Below are 17216 nucleotides of genomic sequence, written 5' to 3'. Positions count from 1 at the left end.
TATGTTACCCTGAGCCACAGAAGATCGACCATTAATTCGTGTCAGTGCAAAACAACAGGTCTGATTGACAGCCCGACGTCACGGGTGATAGGGGGATGGTGAAAGATGTTCCTGTAATGTCTTAAACTTACACTTGCTGGAAACTTTGTATAAGACCCCTGATCTGATCCTGAGCTGAGTATCTGCTGCCCTCTGCTGGACACCTGGAGACACGGAGCTTTAGGCACAAGCAGCAGAGTGATTAATTTAAGCCAAAAAAAAAAAAAAACACACATTATGTCAAAGACACATATCCAAAAATCTTTCTTTGGAGAGAAAAAAAATGAAAGAAAATACAAACAAGAATAGCACAGTCTTTATTAAAAGCCATAAACGATGTGATTAGGAGAGAGTTTTTTGTGCAAAAAGCTCTAGTGGTAACGTTCTCCAATGGGTTATCACTCAGCAGTACAGCAACTCTGTAAATGTCCCAGGAACATAAATGCATACATACATAACTAACCTGAAAATTATTAAAATAAAATAACTAAATCCCTTATATACATCACAGCCTTACTGAACAAGACTTCATTACCTTGCACTCCTTTTCTTACTTTTACAACTCCACGTGATTTTCTTTTTAATTTTTTAATTAGAACTTTCTTCTTAGTGTTTACTTCTTCATCTATACATTGGTACCAATTACCACAAAACTCACCATTACCTTCCATTCAAAAATGTTACATTGAATGAAAACATCACCTAAATGATATATAAGTTGTTTCTGGATATTGATTTAGATGCAGAATCATATATATATATATATATATATATATATATATATATAGATAGTATTAAAGAATAATATTCTATTAATTATTTTAATATTTTTTTTGACTCGTTATGAAATCAATGTTTTATTACCACAGAACTTTTACAGAAAAGTGTCCCACAAGTAAGGACAAGACCTGGAGTCAGATTGTAGTAGAACATTTGTTTTATTGAAACAAAAAAACTTTAGAATGTATATAAACTTACTTAAAAGATATAAAAAATAAAAGCACAAACACATCATGAAGAAACAAACAGAAGTGAAGAGTGAACATGAACTTTATACATTAAAAAAATAAATAAAATAAAAAAATAAACACATGAAGTGTTTGTGTTAATTGTCACATGGCTCTTAAGCGCTCTTCTTGGTGAGCTTTTTCACATAATTTTTTATTTTTTCTTCAAGGTACTTTTGGAAGCTTGTCTTGATGTCTTCAGGAGCCCAGTCCTCTCCCCAGACACCTCTGGAAACTCTTTCACAACGCACTACCTTTGCATTATGCTGTAAGTCACTGGCTGCGTCCGAAATCGCCTACTTCTCTACTATTTAGTAGGGAAAAGCAGTAGGCGAGCAAATAAGTATGTCCGAATCCTAAGTATTTATAAAAGAGTAGGCGAGAATTAGTAGGCGAATGCACTAATTCTCGCGAGATTCGGGTGTACGTCTACTTAAAGTGCGTCCGAATATGCCTACTTAACTACTATATAGTAGGAAAAAAAAGAGTACGTGAAGAAAGAAGTACGTCCGAAACCTCAGTATTCAAAAAAGAGTAGGCGAGAAATCCCCGGATGTCCTACTGCTTCAGCCCAGATCCTGAAGTCTTCATCGATGGATACTTTTCAATCCCAGGAGTCCACAGGAGGCCAAAACGTCATCATCGAACGTGATTGAGAACCACGGCGAGGGTGTTTACAAATGTGAGTATTACAACCAAAACACGGTTCCCTGTCTTAAAAATCATATTTGTTGAGCTACTTTATCGTAAACTGTTGATTTGCATAAGGTGCCAAGATGTTATACAGTATGCTATAGTTAGTATATTTGTGATTTCGCTGTTAAAACATGTTTTATGACGTATAGCGAACATTAAGCTTCAGGTAGCACACGCACGTCTTTAAAAGCGGATTTACATAAAACATATACATTTTAAAGACGTTTAATAAATGTCTATTTAACAAATGACAGGAAAATGTTCTAGACTAGAGCAACACAAAACACAAAACATCTGAGTGAGTGATGGACGTTATGTGAGAATTCACTGTCACTGCTTTACATTAATGTAAGTAATGTAAATAAACACATATACATATAGTAGGCCTAACTGAACTTCAAATTCATTTCAAATAGAGCTATAACAGAACTTTTCTGATTCTTGATTTCTGTGCCTTTGTTGCAGATGTTTTGTGGTGGAGCAGGACCTGAAAGGAAAGGTGACTGCAGCATTTTTGGGGAAAAGTAAAATCCGAAACTTAATATAAAGATTGATCATTTTGTAACTTCCAATACAGAGATCTAATGACACTGTGCTGTTAAAATGACAGTTTTTGTATTATATTTGTGCATCTTTGTATGATCTGAAATGTCTGCAGACTGGTGTGTGCAGTGACAAAGGAGAAATCCACAGCAGCATCCTGGAAATGAGACCCTCCATCACTCCACCTGCCCTTTGTCTCATCTGGACCAGAAGTTGCTGCGGTCTCTTCATCAAAAAGACTAGAAGACCAATATGTTTAATAAAGCTTTGCTCCATGTGTATTTATTTATGTTCATGGTTACTTTTATTATTTTACTAATTTATTCATGTTTCCTGATGTTGTCAGTAAATAAAATATAACATTTTCATAAGCCTATGCATTTATTCATTACTTCATTGAAAAAACAACAACATTATGCTTGTTTAACTAAAAATATCATTAATTATTAGTCAGCATTTATCATTATTATTGTTGGTACGTGTTGGAGTGGGCTAGCAATGCATTCTAAAGTTATTTTAATTTCTAAATAGTAATACTTAAATTTTTCGAGTGTAAAATCAACAGTCTTCTCCAAAGGTAAGATCTTTGAGCAACTGATCGACGTCTCTTTTGTGCAGATGTTGTAAACATGGAGGAGAGTGTACTAGGGTTGTCATGTTACTGATGCCATGAGGTGTCGCTGTCGCTCCAATTTTTGTATTATTATTACTTCAGAATTTATAATTCCATACAAACTCAGGGAAAGACTTAAGTATCTTTAACAAAGAACAATCATGACAGAAAACATAACTATAAAAGGTTTGCGTACATAGTACAAGATTAGATACAGAAAAAAATATATATATATATTTGAATATTCATAAAATCGCAATGAATTAAAAATTGCCTTTGTTTTTGTTATTTATTTATTATTATTTTAAGTTTCAGGGATGAAAGGACAGAAATTCAGCAAGAAAAAGGAAAACAAATCAGATCTAAGCTAGTTTTGCACAATTTTGCCCATTAACATATTCAAGACAACAAATTTGGGGGTTTTAGTCATTTTAGTATTGTTAAAAATATAAAAACTTCAATCAATCCAAAATAAGCAAATTTCATCAACATCAAAATGTTTACAGATAGATGAATTAAATCCGTCGCTCATATCATTTCATGTTGCGCTTGTTATAACGTCATAGGTCACGTGATAACGTCAACATGGCGGAACGCATCCATACTCAACGAGATTTGGCTGTTGAGTAGGTACTCTTTTAGCGCTCGTTAAGTAAGTACTTATTGAAATTAAGTACCTACTCATTGAGTAGGCGATTTCGGACGCAGCCTCTGTCTCTGTCTCTGTCTCTCTCTCTCTCTCTCTCCGTTTCCGGTGTGAGTGTTTGAGCGCGAGTGGACGGAGTGCTGTGAGCGTGAGCGTGTGTGGTGAGTGAGTGGCTTTTCTGTCTTTTTTTTCACCCTCCTTTTTGGCGTTTCCTTAGTAGTTGTTTTTTCTGTGTATTTCTGGGCCGTGTGCGGCCGGTTTTTTTACCGGGTTAAGCATGACGGCCCTGGATACTCGGGTTTTGTCTGCACTTACACGGCGTCATGCAATTAAGGTGGCGTTCGCGGCAGGTGTAGAGGAGATTTGTTTAGCGGTCGGTGAAGTTGTAGGACACGGATGCATTTTATCGGCGTACAGGATGAATAGCGCCACAGTGATTTTTTTGAATAGCGTTGAAAAAGTGAATGAGGTAGTGGAGAAAGGAATTGTGATAGATGGTGAGTTTATCACTGTACTTCCCCTCTCAATGCCTTCAAAAAAAGTCACGTTATCTAATGTTCCCCCTTTTGTCAGTGATGAGATATTGGAAAAAGCTCTGTCACGTTATGGCAAATTAATTTCCCCAATAAAGAAAATTCCCATTAATGTGACGTCTCCTCTTCTGAAGCACATTGTATCTTTTAGGAGATTTGCATATATGATACTTCAGGAAGACGAGGAATTGGACCTTTCACTCAGTTTTCGAGTGGATGATTTTGATTACATTATTTTTGTGACTACTGCTAAGACTAAGTGTTTTAAATGTGGGATGTCTGGACACTTGGTTCGCAACTGCCCTGGAAAGGGAGTTGCTGATGATGTCCACCCAAGCACAAGCAAGGCTAGTGTGGTTTCACAGAGTACAGGTGTGCAGGGAGAGTCCAATGGAGGGACGGTAGCGGATGTTGGCTATGAAGCATCTAGTGTAGATGTTGCGGCAGGAAAAGAATCAGAAAATGATACAGCTGGAATAGCAGTTTCTAATGGAAAAGTTCCTGAATGTGGCATCACTGAGATTGATGATGCACAGAATATACAGGAAAAGGAAGAAACTGATGGTAAAAGTTTAGAAATGGAAACAAAGGTAGGGAGTTTCAAAACGCCTCTAAAAAAAAGAAAATTCTGTGACAAATCTGAGAATGAAAAAGTTCTAAAGAAAGTTGATTTGAACTTCAGTGAGGATAATGAGACAGAAAGCAAGAGTGAATTCTCAGATTCTAGCACGGTGGCATCTCAAAATGAGTTTTCTGTCTGCAGTTACAATGCAGAAGAAATCAAAATGTTCCTCAAGTTAACAAAGAACAAGAGAGGTGTGTGTGTACAAGAATACTTCCCAAACTTAACTCAGTTTACAGAGAAAACAAAAAATTTAATGGCTGAGGGATGCTTCACAAATAAAGAAGTCTACAGGTTAAAAAAAATTGTGAGGAATTTAGAAAAAACAAAAAATGATGTTTAATAGTGTACTTCCGGTTTTCACTTCTATGAGAGTGATTCTTTTTTGGCTGTCTTTTTTCCTCTTTGCCATGTGTGAGATTAAGTTGGCTACTTTGAATGTAAATGGTGCTAGAGATTTTAAGAAAAGATTGATGTTAAATGAATTAATGAAACAGAAGAATCTTGATATTTTCATGTTACAAGAAACACACAGCGATGAGAGAAATGCTGTAGACTGGGGAAAAGAATTTGATGGGCTAACTGTTTTAAGCCATAATACTTCATTAAGTGCCGGGGTTGCAATTCTTTTTTCTAAGAGTTTTAATCCACTTTCTTATGTGACTGATGAAATCATTAAAGGAAGACTACTTAAAGTTAGGGCTGTTTTTGAAAACTATGTTTTAGTGCTCATTTGTATTTATGCCCCAACAGCTCCTGTTGAAAGAGTGTTTTTTTTAGACATTATGTGATACCTTACAAAAATGTTCAGAAGAAGAATTCTTGTTTTTAGGTGGTGATTTTAACTGCACAGAAAATATGTTAGATAGGAATCACATTGAACCACATTTGCTCTCTCAGAAACGCCTTACTCAGTTTATAAAGAAAAACGAATTATGTGACATTTGGAGGCAGTTGAATGGAAATGCAAGACAGTATACTTGGGTACATATGAGAGAGAACATGGCATCTCTTGCCAGGTTAGACAGAGTATACGGTTTTAAACATCAGCTTAATATTTTTGAAAATTGCTTCATTGTCCCAATAGGGTTTTCTGATCACAGTATGGTGCAATGTGGGTTTATTTTGAATTCTATTAAACCTAAAAGTGCTTATTGGCACTTTAACATTTCTTAATTGAATGATAGTGCTTTTAGAAATTCTTTTAAGTATTTCTGGGAGAAGCATAGGAACTCCAAGTCCAATTTTAATTCAATACAACAGTGGTGGGATGTTGGCAAAATTCAAATCAGACAATTGTGTCAACAACACACTCGCAATGTCACTATAGAGTTTAAGAAATCTTTAGAGAAATTGGAAAATGAGTTAATTGAGTGTCAACAATTAGCTGAATCCACTGGAGAAAGTCAACATATTAATGTTTTTTTTTTAAAAGAAAGCTCAACTTGCAGATCTGCTAGATTATAGAACACAGGGGGCTTTGATCAGATCCAGATTTCAAAACATAAGTCATATGGATGCAGCGTCAAAGTTTTTCTTTGGCTTAGAGAAAAAAAAAATGGTCAGAAGAGATTAATTCAGGCCTTGCAGTCTGAAGAAGGCCATGTTTTGCTAAACCCTAGTGACATTCGGATGAGAGCAGTTGGTTTTTACAAAAATTTGTATAGAAGTGAGTACATGGCAGAAGTGGATCTTGAAAGCACATTCTTGAGCTCCCTGCCAAAAATGTCAGACGAGGGTAATGCAGCTCTTTCGGGTGCGCTGAGTCTGGGAGAGCTGTATAAGGCCCTTCAAGGCATGGCTTTGGGAAAGGCACCTGGGATTGACGGTCTCCCAGTGGACTTTTAGAAGTCTTTCTGGGCTGAACTGGGTGCGGATTTGTTACTAGTGCTAAATGACAGTCTGTCAAATGGTATGTTGCCGTTGAGCTGCAGAAAAGCAGTGATAACGCTTTTACCAAAGAAAGGAGACTTGACAGACATACGGAATTGGAGACCTGTTTCACTTCTTTGTTGTGATTACAAACTGCTCTCAAAAGTGTTGGCAAATAGATTAGCAGGAGTAATGAGTCAAGTAATTCATTCTGATCAATCTTACTGTGTTCCACGTAGATCTATTGTTGACAATATTTCGCTAATTCGTGATGTATTGGAAGTGTCAAAATTGCTTAATCTAAATTTTGGTTTGATTTCATTGGACCAAGAGAAAGCATTTGATAGAGTAGAGCATTTTTATTTATGGAAAACTTTGGAGGCTTTCGGTTTTAAACAAGATTTTATTACAATGGTCCAAGTACTCTATAGTGAGGTTGAAAATGTTTTGAAGATAAATGGTGGTTTATGCGCTCCATTTCAGGTTGAAAGGGGTGTAAGGCAAGGTTGTGCACTTTCTGGAATGCTGTACTCACTAGCCATAGAACCTTTGTTAGAACAAGTAAGGGAAAAAATTTATGGTTTACATTTGCCAAATGGTGGAAATATGAAAAATATATGTTTATCAGCTTATGCTGATGATGTAATAGTTTTTACTAGTGGTCAAAATGATGTTCAAACTTTATTCAATGTAATCAATGATTGTACTTTGCTTTCTTCTGCAAAAGTAAATTGGAAGAAATGTGAGACTCTGTTGGTTCGGTAAATGGGCTCATGGAAAACCATTACTTCCTGAAGGTTTAGTCTGGGGAAACGGTGGTTTAAAATATTTAGGAGTTTTTTTAGGTGATGACATAACTCAACAGAAAAATTGGGAAGGAGTGCTTGAAAAAATTAAAGGACGATTAGAGAAATGGAAATGGCTGCTCTCTAAAATGTCATACAGAGGGCGCATTCTTGTCATTAATAACCTAGTTGCTTCTTCATTGTGGCATAAGTTGGCGTGTGTTGATCCTCCTCCCCAATTATTGGGAAAAATACAAGCAATGCTTGTAGACTTCTTTTGGGACAAACTACATTGGATTAAACAGAGCATTTTGTTTTTACCAAAGGAGGAAGGAGGACAAGGACTGATTCACCTACAAAGCAGAACAGCCGCTTTTCGGTTACAGTTCTTGCAAAGACTTTTAGATGGTGCACCGAATGTCAGTTGGAAGACAGTCGCCCATATTATCCTGCAGAAGTATGGAGGTCTTGGACTGGACAAACATCTTTTTTTATTAAATCTTTTAAAAATGGACTTATCTGGTTTTCCACCTTTTTATAGGAGTCTTTTTACAGTTTGGGGTCTGTTTCATACACACAAATCTGAGAGCTCATACTCATTGTACTGGCTTTTAGAGGAACCTCTGATTCTTGGAGCTCACTTTGATGTAACTGACAATAATGTGTTTTTTAATTGGGGTTCTAAGCTTAAAGAATCAAAAGTGCTTATTTTAAGACAGTTATTGGACTTAGCAGGAGAAAACTTGGACAATGTAGAAATGGTGGCTCACTCTCTAGGCACCAAATCGCTTTGTTTGGTCTCTCTTTTTTTTTGAAGAAGTTAAAAACTACCTTTACAGTAGAAGAAAACTTAATGATGAAAGATTATTTTTCTGGAGAATTGGTGCCTGATGAAAAAGATTTTTTTCCTTGTCTAATGTTTTCACCAAAGCTTGATGGGCTTAAAGGTTTCTTTTTAAATATGTGGGAACAGAAGTGGCTGGACTTACTATCTACTAAAGGAAAGTTATTGTACAGAGCTTGTGTAATTGTTTTTAACAAAAATCATCTTGCTGAAAAATCAGACACACCGTGGAGGTTTTTCTTTGGTCTTAATGAGAATGTAAAACTGGAATGGAGGGCATTATATAAACCACCTGTATCAAAAAGAACTGGGGACTTACAATGGAGAATACTCCATGGGATTGTAGCTGTTAATTATTTTGTCTCTGTCTTGAAAATGGAAGTTAAAGATGATTGTCCTTTTTGCTTACAAAGAGAAACTATTTTTCATACATTTGTACAATGCTCTAGATTAGCACCTCTTTTTGATGTGATAAAGTCTTTTTGATTGTTGTGTTGAACATTTCTCTGAAAAGATTTTTATTTTGGGTTTTAAATACAGTCAAAGGAAAAAGTACATTTGCCAGTTGTTGAATTTTATAATTGGCCAGGCAAAAATGGCAATATATATAAGTAGAAGGAATAAATTGGAGCAAAGAACTTATCAAGACATTATTGAGATGTTTGTAGCATTGATCAAATCTAGAGTTTTAATTGACTACACTTTTTATAAAAGCACTAATAATCTGTTTACCTTTGAGAAAATCTGGTGTTATAATGGAGCTGTTTGTGTGATTTCTGAGGAAGATCTAATTTTTACCTTGTGACTTTCTTGAGTGTGTAATAGAATAACTTGGATTGTAGAATTTAATGTATTGTTGTCAAAGATTATTGTAAAATAAAGTTACGTTTCAAATTCAAATTCTCTCTGTCTCTCTCTCTCTCTCTCTCTCTCTATATATATATATATGTCTATAAATATTTTATATAGACACGACAACAACAAAAGTTACAGAGGATTGATTGTCTACAAATGTCCAATCGAAGTGCATGTTGTGGAAAAATAAGCGATAGGGTATTTGTGCGCTTTATTTATTGATTATATATATTTACCTTGATTGTCGACTGATCGGCTGTGTCACTCCGTCTGAACAGGGCAGATGAGGCGGCACTTTGATTGACAGCTGACTCCTCCGCTCCCGTGACATACGCCAAGCAAACAGGTATTTTGCATTCTATATGTGTCAGCAACACAGCCGGACCGTCAGGTTCCATCACCACGCCCACTCGTTCCCAATCACCAGCCTACTGATCACCTGCACCTGCCGCTCCTCATCAGTCCCCTCTACAAATACACAGCACTCTCACTCACAAACTGTCAGATCTACTCGATAGACACTGGACTCTAACCCTCACGCTATACCTTACCAAACCTGCCTGCCTGTCATTCTGTTTCTCATCAAGTTAAGTTTATCCTGCTTTCTGTTTGTGTTGCCTTTTTTCATAATGATGTTATTTGGATTCTGAATGTTTACCTTTCTGTTTTGAGTTTATCATTAAAGACATATTAAGTTCATCTCACCTCTCTCTCCCTCCTTACCCCGAGCCTGACAATATGTTTGTTTTTCTATTTATTATATATGAAACAAAACGGCATCAAAGCTTGCTCTATCATTTTTTTCTATTCTGTTTTCTATTTTACATAATTAGAAAAAAAAAAAAAAAAAAAAAAAAAAACGAACTAACTGAAAGCTGCGACTTGCACATGCATTCTACCTATTTACATATTAAACTGTTGGTAGACCAATAAGAAAAGATACTTAGGGAAATTTCTTCAGACACAGCCTTTTGTGTATTTATACTTTTATATTTATAGACATTAGCTAAACATTTGAAAAAACATAAGAAGAAAAAACATTTGGGACGCATATCCTCATTCACTAAATTACTGACCACCTGGTCTAAATCCTAAAACTTCTCAACAGTCTTTGCAAATAATTTTTCAATGGACAAACTACAGTCCTAGAAAAAAGAAAAAAAAATCATAATACTACTGCATGTTTTCATGATGTTGTTTTAGGATAGAAGATAACGGGGAGAATTGCCCCACAGCTGGCAGCCACACTCACACACGGAAAGAGCACTACAACTTTACAAATGTTCAGTTAAAATAAACGTATTTTGCCCTATACAGTGTGTTTGTCATCTTTGATTAGCCTAAATGTAAAATAAAATGACATTAAGAGAACTTAAAGTGAAAGTCCCCTAAACGTCCCGAATGGCAGCTGCACGTCCTGTGAACGTCCCCGTGAAAAAAAAACCCGTTAAAAAAAAAACAGATCTAAAAAATGAAGTGCAGTACCATGTCTACACACCTGGTGGCGCACCAAAAGACCACCAGTCGACTCGCCATACATCAATTACTTTGTAAACCAAGTTTCGTACAGATATAACACACCGTTGCAGAGATATGGGCAGTTAAGCTTCGGCCAATCAGAAGCCATATATGCTAATGAGGGTGGATACTAATGAGGGTGAAAGTCGTTTTTACTCCTATACCTAAACTTTTTCAAACAAAAACATATTTTTTTGACAAAAAGTTGTTTAAACTCATGTATCTACCTATTCATATGTTCATCCATTTATCCATCCATCCATCTTTCTATTTATCAAACTATTCATCTATCTATCTGACACTCAATAGACCTCCTTATAACACAACTACAGGAAGAAAAAAGGAGAAATTAAGAAAATTGTTGGAAGGTTTTAGAAACAATTATGCAAAAAAATAGAGAGAGAGAGAGAGAGAATTTTGAATTTTAACAAAACTTTTATTACATTTTTTTTTTAAAACATACAATATAACTCACAAACCATTAATTCCACATCACAGAAAAGCTAATACCAAATCACATAAATGTAAAAGACACATCTGCTTCAAACAAACAGCACAAAGCACTGTTATAACACCAAATGCTTTCAAACGTGCCAAGATCATCCATATGTTTGTAATAATTAAAATCAGTCAATACCCTTGCTTGTACCATGTTTGCAAAAACAGCAACCACATTCTGTTCTAGGTCATGTTCAATTTTCTCTTTCCTGCTCATATAGATCGCCAACTTGGCCTGCCCTATTAGAAAATTCAACAATTGACATGAAAATTTGTTTTTCTTTACATACTTAAAACCAAGAATGAACACTTCCATTGAAAAAGATTCATTACAAAGTGCAAAAACGTTCTCTAATAACAAAAACAATGACTGCAATCTAGCACATTTCACAAAAGCATGGAAGATTGTTTCTCTCTCATTACAAAACGGGCATTCAACCCCAATCTCTGGGTTTAAAACTGAAACAAAGGAATTGACTGCAATAGCACCATAAAGGACCCTCCACTGCAAGTCACCTGTTCTTTTAACCAATGGTGGTTTGTACAGTGCTCTCCATTGTGGCCTTTTATCCACACTTAAATTAAAAAAATCACGCCAAGGTGTATCAACTTTCCCATTCAAACTTTTCTTGTTGAAACTGATCACACACATCTTATATAGTGTTTTCCCAACACACGATAAAAAATCAACATACACAGAACTAACATTTTCTAGAAAGAAACCGGTAAACCCTTCCAACTTCACAGAAAAAAACAAAAGTGGGAAAGCGTCCACTAGATTGGCCTTACCAAGACCATCACGAAGACTAGATAGCAAAGTCCACTCCGCTGGTCTGAGGGCAGCCTCCCACTTCGATTAAACCCGTGCAACTAAGCGAGTAGACTTGAAATCCAACCGTTGAGCGACTGCTTCACTATTCTTAAACTCCAGTCCTGCTGATTCCAGTAGCTGGCCCAAGGTGATGACTCCATGTTCAATAAGTGCTTTGTTAAGTCCCGGGAAACATCCACATGTTGACAAATCTAGACGAGCTCCATGAATTAACGGTTCCTCCAAGAGCCAGAAAAGAGACTGTTGATCTTCTGATCGTCTAAACTTGAAAAGGCTCCAAACCTTAAAAATGTTCCTGTAAAAAACTGGCAACCCAGAAGTGTTCAATTCTAAAGGATCCAACAGAAAGAGAGTTTTATCCAGCCCCAGATTTTCAAGCTTGTGTAAAATCGTATAAGCAACAGCACACCATTTAAAGTCGACTGAACCCGCTAATAACTTTTGGATGCGCTGCAAGCGGAAAGTTGCTATTCTGCTTTGCAAATGTATTAAGCCTTGCCCACCCTCTTCTTTAGGCAGAAATAACACACTCTGCGGGACCCAATGTAATTTATCCCAAAGGAAATCAACTAAACTAGCTTGTATTTTGGATAACAATTGAACAGGGGGGTCCACACATGCAAATTTGTGCCATAAAGATGATGCTACTAGATTATTAACTACTAAAATGCGACCTCTATATGACATCTTAGGAGATAACCATTTCCATTTTTCCAAGCGACCTTTAATTTTCTCAAAGATCCCTTCCCAATTCTTTTGCACTGTTGAATCATCCCCCAAAAACACACCCAAATATTTAAAACCTGACGTTCTCCAACTTAAACCCTCCGGCAGTTCTGGTTTTCCTTCTGACCATTTACCCATTAATAGCGCTTCGCTTTTCCCCCAATTTACCTTTGCAGATGATAAACCTTGAAAGGTTGAGAGCAGCTTTGACAACACCTGTATATCACTTTTCCTGCTAATCATAACTACCATATCATCAGCATAAGCTGACAATACAAGATTTTCTTTACAATTCGGCAGACATATACCATGTAATTTAACCCTTATTTGATATAAAAGAGGTTCAATTGCCAAGGAGTAAAGCATGCCAGATAATGAGCACCCTTGTCTGACACCCCTATATACTTTAAAAGGAGCACATAAACCACCATTGATTTTGAGAATGCTCTCCACGTCACTATAGAGAACTTTAATACAATCAGTAAACTTTTGACAAAAACCAAAAGATTTAAAAACTTTCCAGAGATAACTATGCTCTACGCGGTCAAAAGCTTTTTCCTGATCTAAAGAAATTAACCCACAATCCAAATTAAGCACCTTGGAGACCTCGAACAAATCCCGCACTAGAGAAATATTATCAATTATCGATCTGCTGGGGACACAGTAGGTCTGGTCAGAATGGATAACACTACCCATCACCCCTGCCAACCGATTCGCCAACACTTTAGAGAGCAGCTTGTAGTCGTTGCAGAGCAAGGATACAGGTCGCCAGCACTTGATGTCAGTAAGGTCACCCTTCTTGGGCAAGAGGGTCAACACCGCTCTACGGCAGCTCAGAGGCAGTTGGCCTTCAGCCAGGCTTTCATTAAAAACCTCTAGCAGATCCTCTTTCAGCTCAGCCCAGAATGCCTTGTACCAGTCAACCGGTAAACCATCAATTCCCGGAGCCTTTCCCGACTCCGTTCCTTGGAGGGCCTTAAACAGCTCTGCCTCATTCAAATCACCTGAGATTTCGGCGTTGGCTTCCTCCGATACCTGCGGCAACTCATTAAAAAAATCACTTTCACTTTCATATCCTGCTCCGAGTTCGTTTTTATACAAATTTTCATAAAAACCCACTGCTCTTCTACGAATTTCTGCAGGGTCTGTCAGTAGATTACCAGAATCAGAGCGCAAAGCATGAATGGCTCTACTTTGACCATTCTTCTTTTCCAAGTTAAAGAAAAACTTAGAAGGCGCATCCATCTGATTTGCACTCTGAAACCGTGATCTGATCAGAGCCCCCTGTGCCTTAAAACCCAGCAAATCAGCCAACTGCGTCTTCTTTTTAACCAGTGTGTCAAAATGACTTCTGACACCAGTTGACTCAGCCAAATCATGGAGCTTTAAAATCTCAGCCTCCAAGGTATTCATACTTAAAACAGTCTCTTTAGTGACGTTCTGAGCATACTGTATACAGAACTGTTTAATTTGACTTTTTCCAAAGTCCCACCATTGTCTTAAAGAATGGAAAGATTCTTTTGTATTTCTACACTCGCCCCAAAACACTTTGAACACTTCTTTAAAATAATTATCACTTAACAAATTAACATTTAGCTGCCAGTATGCACTCTTTACCTTAATACAGTTCAAAAACACCGAACACTGTACCATGCTATGATCAGAGAAACCCAGTGGGGTAATTAAACACTTTCTTACGATACTACACTGATGTTTATAAACATAAAATCGATCAAGCCGAGCCAAAGAAATAACAGTGTCACAAGCGTGAGCCCAAGTATATTGTCTTTGTGACCCATTTAGCCGCCTCCAAATATCACACAGCTCATGTGTCTTAACAAATTGACTCAAACGATTTCGTGATGGCTGATGAGGTTCAATATGGTTTCTATCTAAATTTGACATGGTACAATTAAAATCCCCACCCAAAAATAGGTAATCCTCCACACAACATTTCTGCATTACAGAACAAAGTGTATTTAAAAACACTATTCTCTCAACAGCTGAAGTAGGAACATACACACAAATAAAAATTAAAGTATATTTATCAAAAGTGGCTCTTACTTTTAAAAGCCTACCTTTGACTACTTCCTCCACCTGATATGTGCATGGATTAAAATTTTTAGCAAAAAGGATGGCGACCCCTCCACTAAGAGAGGTACCATGACTCAAAATAGAGACTCCATCCCACTCAGCTGCCCAATCAGCAGCGTTTCTCAGATCACTGTGAGTTTCTTGCAACATGGCAACATCAATTCTTTTTTGTTTAATCACCTCAAATGCTCCAGCTCTTTTTCCCCTTTCCCTTAGACTATTTACATTTATTGTTGCAATATTAACCTCACAAATGTTTAAAAAATAGAAGGAAAACAAACACAAGACTGCGCACACACCTTTTTCCATGAACCTGATACTAAACTCTTTCTTCATTTGCATCCCCAGAGGAAAGCTGTCTCACTATCTTTTTTAATCGATAGATTTCTTTATTTGTAAACAAACCTTCTGACATAAAAAGCCTAGATTTGTCAACAAATTGTTTCGTGTCAGGAAAGTACTCAGTTACACGCACTCCTCTTTTATTTTTAGTAACCTTAAGAAAGAGTTTAATATCATCCACTTCATAGCTGCGAGAAGAAAAGTCACTCTGGGACAAACTCACGCTAGAATCAGAGGACTCACTCCCGCTTTCCATGTCATCGTCACAATGTACATCTTCCGCATCCACTTTTTTTGCTTTACTAGTTTGAAAATCGTCGGCCTTTTTTCTCTTTGTTGGGATCTTAAATTGACTCTGTTCCGCCTCCGTGATACCGCCGTCTAAACTCAAGTCGGACTGCAAAACATTAACCACGCTCCCATCTCTTACCACGTCTTTCTGCACAACGGATTCCAAAATTAAACCATCAGTGTCAATCGAAATGCCTTCTTTAACCGCAGCTTTGGCAGTAGTTGCCTGAGCCTCCACCCCCTCGCTCACTTTCCCCGGCGAAACAGCGTTTGATGATCCGGCCTCAGCCGACTCGCCAACCTCACTCGCGCTATCATCAACCACTGGTCTATTTTCGTTTCGATTAGGACATGCGCGGATTAAATGACTGATATCCCCGCAGTTAAAGCATTTCATTTTTTCTGTTGTAGCATAAATAACGTAATCACAATCATCAATTTTAAGATGAAGTGACAAATCAAGCTCTTCGTCCTCTTTTAAAATCATAAAAAGAGAGCGTCTAAATGAAAACACATGCTTCAAAAGCGGGGATTTACATCTAACCGGTATCATTTTGATAGGTGACACCAGTTTTCCATACCGAGACATAATTCTAACCAGAATTTCATCACTCACGAACGGTGGCACGTTAGACAACAACACTTTCTTAGAAGGCATGGAAAGCGGGAGCACAGGCGTGAAAAGATTTTCAATAACTATACCAGTTTCGACTACCTCATTTGCCTTCTCCACCGAACTAAGAAAAACAACTGTGGCACTATTCATTCTAGAGGCCGACATGACATGTTCGTGCCCTACAACCTCGCCTATCGCCAAACAACAATCCTCCACGCTCACCGCAGACGCCACTTTCACACCGTGGCGTCGCGTGAGATTACTTAAACTCTGTGACCGCGGGGCCGTCATACTGCTCGCACAGTGAGCGGCAGCACACGGCCCAACACGTCAAAAGGAGATATCAAGAGAGAAAACAAAAACACCAAAGCAAGAGGTAGAAAAAGAAAACAGTATTCACTCACACTCAGCGCCCGTACTCACACCACTCAGTCCGCTCACACTCAACACCCGCACCGGAAGTGAGAGAGAGAGAGAGAGAGAGAGAGAGAGAGAGAGAGAGAGAGAGAGAGAATTTGAATTTCAAAAACCCTTTATTACAGACTCTAAAACATTGTTCAGTCAATCAACACTGTCAACAAACAGGGAAGATAAAAAGATTAAAATACTATTCCATGAAGGTTGCAAAGAACAAGTTGTCTTCAGTAACCTCACACAAAATTCCTTTATAACACCAAATCAAATCAAATGAATCAAGATCAGTCATGGCTTTAAAAAACCGAAAGTCAATTAAAATTCTAGATTTCACTGAATTGAAAAATACGACCTGTAAATTACAATTCAAATTTTTCTCAATTTTAAGTTTCCTAGTGGCAGGGCTGTAGTACTCGAGTCCGGTCTCGAGACCGTTTTTTTATGGTCTCGGACTTGTCTCGGACTCGCTGGTATTCAGACTCGGACTTGTCTCGGTCTCGGCCACTGGTCTTGCCAAATATGGCTTTTGGTCTCGACCGAGTCCAGGTGTCTTTATTATGTTCCCAGTAAGCACACATTTTAAACTGTTTATAATTTTAATTTTTTCATTTCACCCGCCCGAATTTAATTAAAATATTATTTTTCGTCACGTCATCTGCCCGAACGACCCATCACTACCAATAACCAATCACAAAAACAAAAAAACAAAACAAAAAAAAGTAATAACCAATCACACACTAGATTATATTTGCACGGCACGCTCTGCATCTGCGTGCCCTGCTAACGTTAATTTTCATTGATTCACACACACTCTAACATGACATAAGCGG

The 17216-nt window shown here is 37.4% G+C and overlaps 1 long non-coding RNA gene across 2 annotated transcripts; it reads left to right on the top strand.

The window, feature by feature from the left end:
- Positions 1 to 1417: 1417 nt before the first annotated feature.
- Positions 1418 to 2549, top strand: LOC141332710 (uncharacterized). Of its 2 annotated transcripts, none has more exons than XR_012355356.1 (3): positions 1418 to 2090; positions 2208 to 2241; positions 2401 to 2549. It is a non-coding gene; the product is annotated as an uncharacterized lncRNA (long non-coding RNA). The 2 variants fall into 2 exon arrangements; XR_012355357.1 differs by having other exon boundaries at positions 1419 to 1728.
- Positions 2550 to 17216: the final 14667 nt, after the last annotated feature.

Source organism: Garra rufa, chromosome 4, assembly GCF_049309525.1.
Source record: "Garra rufa chromosome 4, GarRuf1.0, whole genome shotgun sequence".
Lineage (NCBI taxonomy): Eukaryota > Metazoa > Chordata > Actinopteri > Cypriniformes > Cyprinidae > Garra > Garra rufa.
Note: the sequence above shows the minus strand (reverse complement) of the source record. Positions and strands in the feature narration are given on the sequence as shown.